Source organism: Corvus moneduloides, chromosome 5 (genome assembly GCF_009650955.1).
Source record: "Corvus moneduloides isolate bCorMon1 chromosome 5, bCorMon1.pri, whole genome shotgun sequence".
Lineage (NCBI taxonomy): Eukaryota > Metazoa > Chordata > Aves > Passeriformes > Corvidae > Corvus > Corvus moneduloides.
Genome location: NC_045480.1, coordinates 40,641,211 through 40,650,506, shown reverse-complemented (window position 1 = coordinate 40,650,506; position 9,296 = coordinate 40,641,211).

Below are 9,296 nucleotides of genomic sequence, written 5' to 3'. Positions count from 1 at the left end.
ATTTTTTAATAGTGTTGAACTGCCCTCTGCAGCTGAATCAGAGGTAAAACGTGTAGGAAAAATTTTATCTCGTGATTCATGACCTGTGTCTAAGGGTTCATGACATCAGGCTCACTCTTTTTAGATCTCAAACTGTCTGAAATAAGCCAATGGGAACTTTATGAGCAAAAGTTTTAGAATACCGAAGGGATATTTATAGAAAGATTGAAGTATTTTTGAAAAACTTGCGACTACTTGGCTTCTCCTTTTCAGGAATAAAAGGGAAACTTTTCGTTAGGAGATCAAAAAAGGTTTGGGTTTCACTATTTACCTTTTGATCCTGTGAGATCACACAGTTAAGAAAACATTCAGAACAACTTACACAAACATGTTCATCTGCAAAAATAAGAACAACTTAGCTGGCAGCTTTCAAAACCAAATTCTTGTCCAAGAATGGAGTCACTTAACCTATTGGGGTTTGATTTATGCTATAGATAAAAGGTCAAGTGTCTCAAACTGAAGCAGTTTTTTTTTTTTTCTTCTGGCTCAACATAGATAGTATATTAGAATTATTAGAATTATTGTTCCTACTCACCTGGATTTAGTGCCACTCACACTATCATGTAAATTGTGATTCATTATTCTACATGCTGAATAAATACCAAATAAATGCTAGCTCCCGTGAAAAAGATGATAAAATTTACAAGACAAGTAGTAAAAGTTGTCACAGGATTGATGGGCAAAATGGTTTCGCTTTTCTCGGACACCTTGATCAGTACTAAGGACTAGTTAAGAAATCACACGCATTCCTTCACGAAAAAAGAGCAAGGTTCAATAATATACATTTCAAACTAAACACGGCCTTATTTGCCAGACATTAATGAGAGGTAATGAATGATGCACCCACAAAGCCAGAAAATTCCATTTTCTGCCCCTGAAAAAGCGCTTGTAGAACCATAAGTGAACTTAAAAAAAAATCCAAATCATACCTTGACTTTAAGATATTGGGTTATATCTTTAAAACAATAATCTCTAACTGTGCTGAATCAGTCAGCACAGTGTAAAGGAGTCAGGTAGCTTGGTAACAGTGGTGAAAGTAATCTTTAAAATTTCATCCATTTAATTCCTTGGGGAGAGAACTCTTAGTGAGCTAAGGTTGCTGCTAAAAATGATAGCACAGCACCTACAGTCGTTGTTCAATATAAAAACGTAATAAAAAAACTTCAGAATGATTAAAAACCATATAGAACTTCTGAAAAAATGATTGCTTTTCAGTTGTTGTGATGATTAATTAGATTTGCAGGTTACCACTGAATACCTGTTATTTAGAAGACCCCAGAAAAGATGATTCCTACAGCACTGTATTACTGTGTACTTAGTTTAGGATAGGTTTCAATTCTTTTATCATTTCCTTGAAACACTGGCATTTCAGCAGAATGATAAAAACAAAAACCCCAAACAAACAAAAATCACACAACAATTCTCAGAGACTCTTTGAGAAAAAAGCTTGGGTTTGATTTATGAAGTAAATTTCCAAATCCAATAACTTATACACTTAAAAATTTGATGAAATCTATAATTAAGGATGGCTTATAACATACTAGATACAAAGTAACATCATTTATAAACACAGTCAACTGTAACAACAGTTCTTGCCAGGTCTCACTGGACATCAGTGACAAGTGATGTCCCTCAGGGGTCCAAACTGGGACCAGTGCTATTTAATATCTTCATTAATGACATAGATGAAGGGATCAAATGCACTGTCAGAAAACCTGCAGATGACACCAAGCTCTGAGTGGTGCAGTTGACACACCTGAAGGATGGGACACCATTCAGAAGGACCTGAACCAGCTCGAGAATTGGGCCCATGGGAATCTCATGAGGTTTAACAAGACCATGTGCAAGGTGCTGCGCCTGGGTCAGGGCAATCCCCGCTACTAACACAGGCTGGGGATGCACAGATCAAGGACTTGGATGGTGTGGCTGGAGCACTTGCCATTGACGAGGCACAGAAGTCATTAATAACCTCAGCCTTTCTTTGTCCAGGTCTCCCATTTCCTTCTGGAGAGGAAAGAAATCATCCTTAGGACATTATCCCTTAGTCTTTCTTTTGTTTGCAATGTATCTACAGAAGCCCTTCCAGTTACCTTTAATATTCCCGGCCAGATTCAATTCTAACTGGGCCTTGGCTTCCCTAATCTTTTCACTAGCTTCCCATATAATTTCCCTGTATTCCTCCTGGGCCACCTGTGCTTGTTTCCACTTCCTGAAAGCTTCCTCAAGCTGAGCAATATGCACTTGTAGCTCAGAAGGCCAATTGTGTCCTGGGCTGCATCCAAAGCAGTGTGGGCAGCAGGGTGAGGGAGGGGATTCTGCCCCTCTGCTCTGCTGAGACCCCACCTGCAGTTCTGCCTCCGGCTCTGGGGTCACCAGCACAGAAAGGACATGGACCTGTTGGAGCGCGTCCAGAGGAAGGCCCCAAGTTGACTAGAGGGATGAAACATGTCTCCTGCAAGGAAAGTCTGAGAGAATTTGGTTTGTTCAGCTTGGAAAAAAGAAGGCTTAAAGGTGACCTAATAGCAGCCTTCCAGTACCTGAAGGGAGACGACAAGAAAGATGGAGAGGGGCTTTCCACAAGGGCATGTAGTGACACAACAAGGTGGAGTGGTTTCAAATCGAAAGAGAGCAGGTTTAGATTAGATATTGGGAAGAAGTTATTTAGGTGGTGAGGCACTGGAACAGGTGGCCCAGAGAAATTATGGATGGCCCAAGCCCTGGAAGTGTTCAAGGCTAGGCTGGATGGAGCTCTGAGAAACCTGGTCTAGTGGAAGGTGTCCCTGCCCATGGCAAAGGATTGGAAGTAGATGATCCTTAAGGCCCCTTTCAACCCAGGCATTCTATGATTCATGAGTTCTTGCCAGGGGTTGAGAAAGTGCAAATACTCTAGAGATCACACTTATTGGAAAAATGTTAAAAAATAAAATTGTGCAATGAATTTTATAGCTGAGTTTTGAATGGTGTTAATACTACACTGCAACATGCAATTACACTTACATGCGCACAGGTGATATGTTCAAATGTCCATAAATTTAACTTTAACCTTTTGCCCACCACTTGCACTTGCTTTCATTACATCTTTTAATAACATTTCATTTTAGTAACAATATTTTTTCAGTCTACAGATCCCTAACAACACAAATTTGCCCATTTTTGCTGAGCTGAGAGTAAAAGTTGTCTGAAGAAACTTTTTTCTGTCCACCTACTTAAAAGACAGCCCCTTTTCAGACCTGGTATCCATCAGAAAGAATGGGAAGAGAGAAGAGAAAAAACTGAACTCTAAGGGTTAGAGGACAGAAAGAAACGATTCTGACCTTTCTCTGCACTCTTCTCCAAATTGCTTAAAACCTTCTCCAGTTTGTGAACAGAAACCTCTAGTTTTTCTCTGTGGTTGCTCTCTCAAGGACAAAGATGATGAAAGGCAGAGCTCTTTCTTGAAAAGGGCTGCTATTCATGACAGAACTAGAGATTCTGGTGCCGTGAGAAAGCTGCCAGCTCAAGCTGAAAGAATTCAACTCCCAGATGCTTTGAAAGCCAGGAACTGCAACTTGCTGGTAGCACTTAAGGAAAGCATCCTTTCAGAATTTAACACTTACGAACAAGCAGAGTATGAATAATGTCATTGCCACTCCTAACAGAGATCAAATCCCAGTGAATCAACTATGCAGGAACCAAACTATCACAGCGACAGGCACTTCAGAACTGTATCGTAAAGCCTCTTTTGTAAATGCGATGGGTTAAATCTTAGCCCTATTGAAATGAAAGCTCACCAAAAGTCAAAGAACAGAGCAGCATGGCTTGTAGGGAAGTAAATTGTTCAAAGGCTCATCTTCCCAGCAGTATCGGGCTGCTTCTCACACCCTCTGACCTGCTGAGCAACCCTGAATAATGCACTCACCTCGCAGCTCCATGCTGTGAACCCTCTCTCAGACTGAAGCTGTGCTCTAACAGGAGAATAGGTTGCTTCTTGTAACATAATGAAAGTCAGCAGCTGCTACAGACCTAAATGCTGCTGTTATATTACATCTAACTGCAACAGCAAGTGTACTGTATTCTGTCTTCAGAGAGATGGGACTTCCATTGCTGTAGTCCTTTAAACACCATCTTCATTTCACTTAGGAGTCTAAGAGATATAAACAAGAGATTGCCTAACAAAATAGAAAGCATGAAAGAACTCATAAACCTAACCACCAGGATGACAGCACATCCCACAATGAGGCAATGCATTCTGAATTATAGAAGAAAAGCAGAAAACTGAAGAAAAAAATTCAATGAGGCTTGCCAATAAAAGCTTTTTGGAATCATCTCAGCCTCTAAACAGGTAATAAGTTAATTGCAATAATTATCAGGTCAAGACAATCCAAAATTGACAGTTTTAGCTTCCAGCACTGAACACAGAATCTAGATGCTCTTAGAACAATGCTAAATTCACACAAGCAGCCAAGCAATAACATCTTAACACATACACAGGCTACTGACCAAGCATGGAAGACGACTCAGAAGACAGGAAGGAGCCAATCTCCTTGCAGAGCTGCTACACCATAGGACTAGAAAAGCAGGCAGGAACTGATGCACAGGAAGTTGCAGCTGAACATGAGGAGGAACTTCATTACTATGCAAGTGACCACACATGGGAATAGATTGTCCCAAGAGGCTGTGGAGTCTCCCTCACCAGACATATTCCAGAGCCATCTGGATGCAATCCTGTGCCATGTGCTCTGGGATGACCCTGCCTGAGCACCATAGTCCCTTCCAACCTTACCCATTCTGTGAAGACAATTTCAGGAATCCGTAAGTGATGGCAATAATATCCCATGGCAGAGAGAAAACATATCTAAAAAGCATGTAGATGACTGACCCTCTGACACTACATCTACATCTTGAGGCCACGCAAGGCTGTGGAAGAATTCAGCTCAAAATACACAGGACAGAGTGATACTCCTGCACTTATCATACTTATGAAGTGAGCTCCTGAACAGAAATGACACACTATTATTCCACATATTTTTTGTGAGAAACTAATCTTGTAGATTAGTAATCTTGTAGAGGATCCTTTTTTTGCCAGATCTTCTTCATGATCTACACAGCAGTCATTATGGAATGTTTCTCATGCCTAAAACTGATGTCTTCTATATTGTAAACACACTCAAAAAGGAAAACTACATATTTTGCTACGTATTTTGGAAAACAAGCACAACTTACTACATGGTAGTTACGGTCCAAAGGAGCAGAAAAGCAGAAGTAAATTTGGACCAAATTAAGTGAATAGTGATTCTCTTGGCATGAACTTTAAAGAGGGAGATTATTTCCAGCAACAGGGCATCAGTCTAATGACTGCTGTTTTTTTTACCAGAGTCCACCCAAACATGTGGCAACGACCAACTATTCAGGTCCTGAGAGGTAGGACAGTAAAGCACACATATACACAAAGTTTCAGTTCATAAACTTACAGATAAACTTGCATAGCAGGGTGTTATTTGCATTGCAAGCATGATTAAAAAAAAGAAGACGTAGAAATCACAGATTAAGAAGTTGAGAGAAGAAAAGCTCGTAACACCTAGGAAAGGGTGGGGCAGGAATTACCTCAGTAGGATTAAAAATTTGTCTTGGAAAAATATGTCCATATTACTAACTTTTTTCAAGTCCTTTATGGCTCAAACTTCACATTAACATGAATTTGTTTTTTAAACCATCTCATAAGAAACCCACCTTGTTCTGGTGAAGTCCCAAGACTTGATCACTGTAATGAAAGCCATTTTACAGGTACAATATTTATGGTTAGTCCTTAAAATTATTTCTCTAACTTTTTAAGGTATCATTGTCTTCTAGAAAGTATCTGAGATTATTATGCACATGATTATGTTTAGTTTTTACATGTACAGCTTCATCAAATACTTACATGGCATGCAGCTCCTCTTCTGCAAACGCCCACGAGCATCTTACTTAGTGTCAGCCAGTTCATCTTTTTGTTTTCCTAATTATTCTAACACCTCTTTGCACCTGTGCAAGGTAACATTATTTTTTCTTACCTTTTCATTTTTGTCTGTTTAACTACAGCACATTACAATGACTCTCTGCTTTTCAGATCCCTGTCTTCTCAGGTAAGGATTCTATTTTTTTTCCCCTTTAATAAGAGCTTTCTTCAGCCTTCTGCTCTGCTTCATCCCTTTGATCTTTTGTTTGTTTTACATCTACAGGTGTCTTTCAAGGGCAGGAGGGGTTTTTTTTGTGTGTGGAGGGTTTTTCCTCACCTCTGGTTTACTTTACAAAGATCTTATCTGAGATTACCAATCTAGGCATCTCACCACAGTAAATGACACCATTTCCAAACTGATTAAGAAAAAATATTATTCCTTTACTTTCACTTTGTCTACAGAGGTGAATAAACATTAAATATGTTCATTTTTCAAACAGATTTTACTTTGACTAAGAAAACTGACTTAACACTTTTCAAAACCATCAGAGCACTGACCATTCTCAACAAAACCCAAATTGATGTTTCTTGCATCATGCAGAGTTTTGATTGCACTTACAGCTAATGACCAGTGACTTCACCAAAGAGTAGCAATACTAGAGAAAATAAACCCACGGATTTTGAACAGACACTGACTCACAGTACATATTGCAACTACCTAGAGCATTATGATAAGATAATAAGGTAACAAGTCTTGAGTATTGCATGAAAACTCAAAAGGTATTTAAGAAAGCTGAAAATTGTAGTTTATTCTTTGTTTTTGTCAAACATCAGTATCTACCTCCCAGTCCTGTGATTGGATCTCCCTCATAGATATTTGCTTTTGGATATAATTACTGAATACAATAGGCACAACAGATTTCAACATATATTTTGGAAATTTTTTCTTTAATCTCATTTTTCTTCTCTTACTAACACCTGAAGCTCTGTTGTTCCCAAGTCTTTTCTGTATGAAGCAGTAGAGTTAACACTTCTTCTACTACACCTAGTAGATTTTCAGCTATATTACTCCCTATAGTTCAAACACAGAGCTAATATGCAAACCCAGTTCCTTTGCAGAAGAAAGCAAAATTACATGTTGAGTAAGACATATTACACAGTATAACTTTATTTCTAAGTAAGATAATAATAAAAATAAGATCATAATACTTCTTCTACCATGAGGAATAATAACAATAATAACAATGCATTCAATCTTATTTCCCAGCAGTCCATATCTACAATCAAAGATGCAGTTCTGTGTATAGAAATCCCCAAAGCCGCCACTCCAGAGAACCATATGTCAAGATAAAAAATTGGTCTGTTCTCATTACTTGTTACCTCCACTCCTGGTCCTCTGTGGTTTCTCTAGCTCTAACCCTACATGCATTAATGCTTTCCTGGTTTACTCCTTGCTCTGTGATAGGCCAGCACAAGCATTGATACACTTACGCATGAGTTAGACTAGGGCACTAAGGAAGCCAAAAAAGACGTCTAGCAGCACAAAATAGCATGCAAGACTATATTGGAATTGCCCCTGAAAAGCTATAGACCAAATTTCATCCTAGAATGCCCAAAGGGTTTCTTTTTGAGGTTTCTTTGGTAGTTTCTAGTAGGTTGGTTGGTTTGGTTTTTTGATAAGCAACACAGAAATCATAAAAACAAAATAAATAGAACAACCTTTTTTATTCATTTGTTATTTTAACTAAGTCTGTGCTTTTATTTAGACCAAAATCTTGCATATGGCATTTTCAAGCTTACCTATACTTACACAGTCTTCTTTTTTCAGTTGTTAGCACTTCAACCCTCCTTCTCTAGGTCACTTCGTTCAGCATCTTCTACCAGGTGCCAAGAGAATCCACAAATCAGGATATACAAAGTTCAGAAGAACACAGCAATTATTTACTTATGAATACACACAAGAGATGCCAAGGTGTAACCAGCAGTATCCAGAAGTTAATTTGCTCTCCCGTTCTCATAGCAGTCATCACTCAGTGGAAAACAACTGATCTCCTCAGAAGGGGTAATCCTCAATCTTACTGAGTCATCAAGTTCTAATTCCCTGCTTTTTCTCTTAGTATTTAATAACTTTTCTAATCAGTGTTCTTCCTCTTTAATTCTTCCAGGATTAAAATAATTCACATTTTAATAATTTTCAGAATAGAACGACAAGAAGCTAAGACAACATCACATTGTTCTGCAGCACCAAACCGTTTTAACCACAAACTATCAGGGAGTTGGGGGTATCTGTTGTTTGGGTGGTCTCAAGCCCTTATAAAAATGCTTTGTCTGCCTAGGATGAAATGGGAATTTGTTATAAAGTTCACACAAGTAACGGTGATCCACTCCTGAACATCCAGCTGAATTTAACCACAGCACAAGCAGATAGTGCAGACCATCTCCAACTTAGTCTGGCCTCAGTGGTGCTGCTGCCTTTTACAGTGTAGAAGAACTCTTCCTTCCATGTAACTAAGTGCCAGCGCAGGCAAGAAAGAGGAGAGCAGTCTCACATAGAGGGAACCTCACACAAATCCAGCACATACAAAGGCTGCCAAACTAATAGGCAGAACATTGCAGCAGATTTTTAAAAATTCCCTAAACCACAATTTTCCAACTGTCAACACTGAAAATATCTGCATTCAGTTCCAGGAGGACTCTGATGGAGCCAGGTATCTTTGCCACACAGCTGCCTTAGGGCCTGCCACCTCCTCTGCCCCAGCCTTGGCCACAAAATGAACTCTGAGCAGTAAACACAGTTTTCAGAGCTTCCAAGTATTCAGAATATTGTCCCAGGAATTTCTCCAAATGCTACTTTTTCAATAGATGCTTCCATTATGACAGATCAGTATTTTCAGATACACAACAGCAATCTCCACTTTTAAATATGCATTTTAAAAGGTTTTATACATTTTGTTAGATATATTCTATATAGAGATATAGTATTATATTTAAATATTTATTACATATATCTCTAAAAAATATATCTAAGACATACGTACATGTTTCCTCCATCTAGAAACAAATTTTGCCATCCTTGCAAATCAAAAATATGTTTGTGTGTGTATGCACGTATGTATGTGGATGTGACTAAGTGCTACCCAACATAAATCTAGTCAGAAGTCAGGCCTTTAAATATTCTTGAGGTTATCCTGCTCATCTCTCTGGTTCTGGCCTGTACTCTTGACTTCTTGTATCCACAGAAGTACTAAGTTATAAACTGGACTACTGAGCTCATCAGTCTAAAAACAAATACTTCCCTAGTGCAAACATCTGTCTACTTACCGAAAACCCACCTTAGATATTA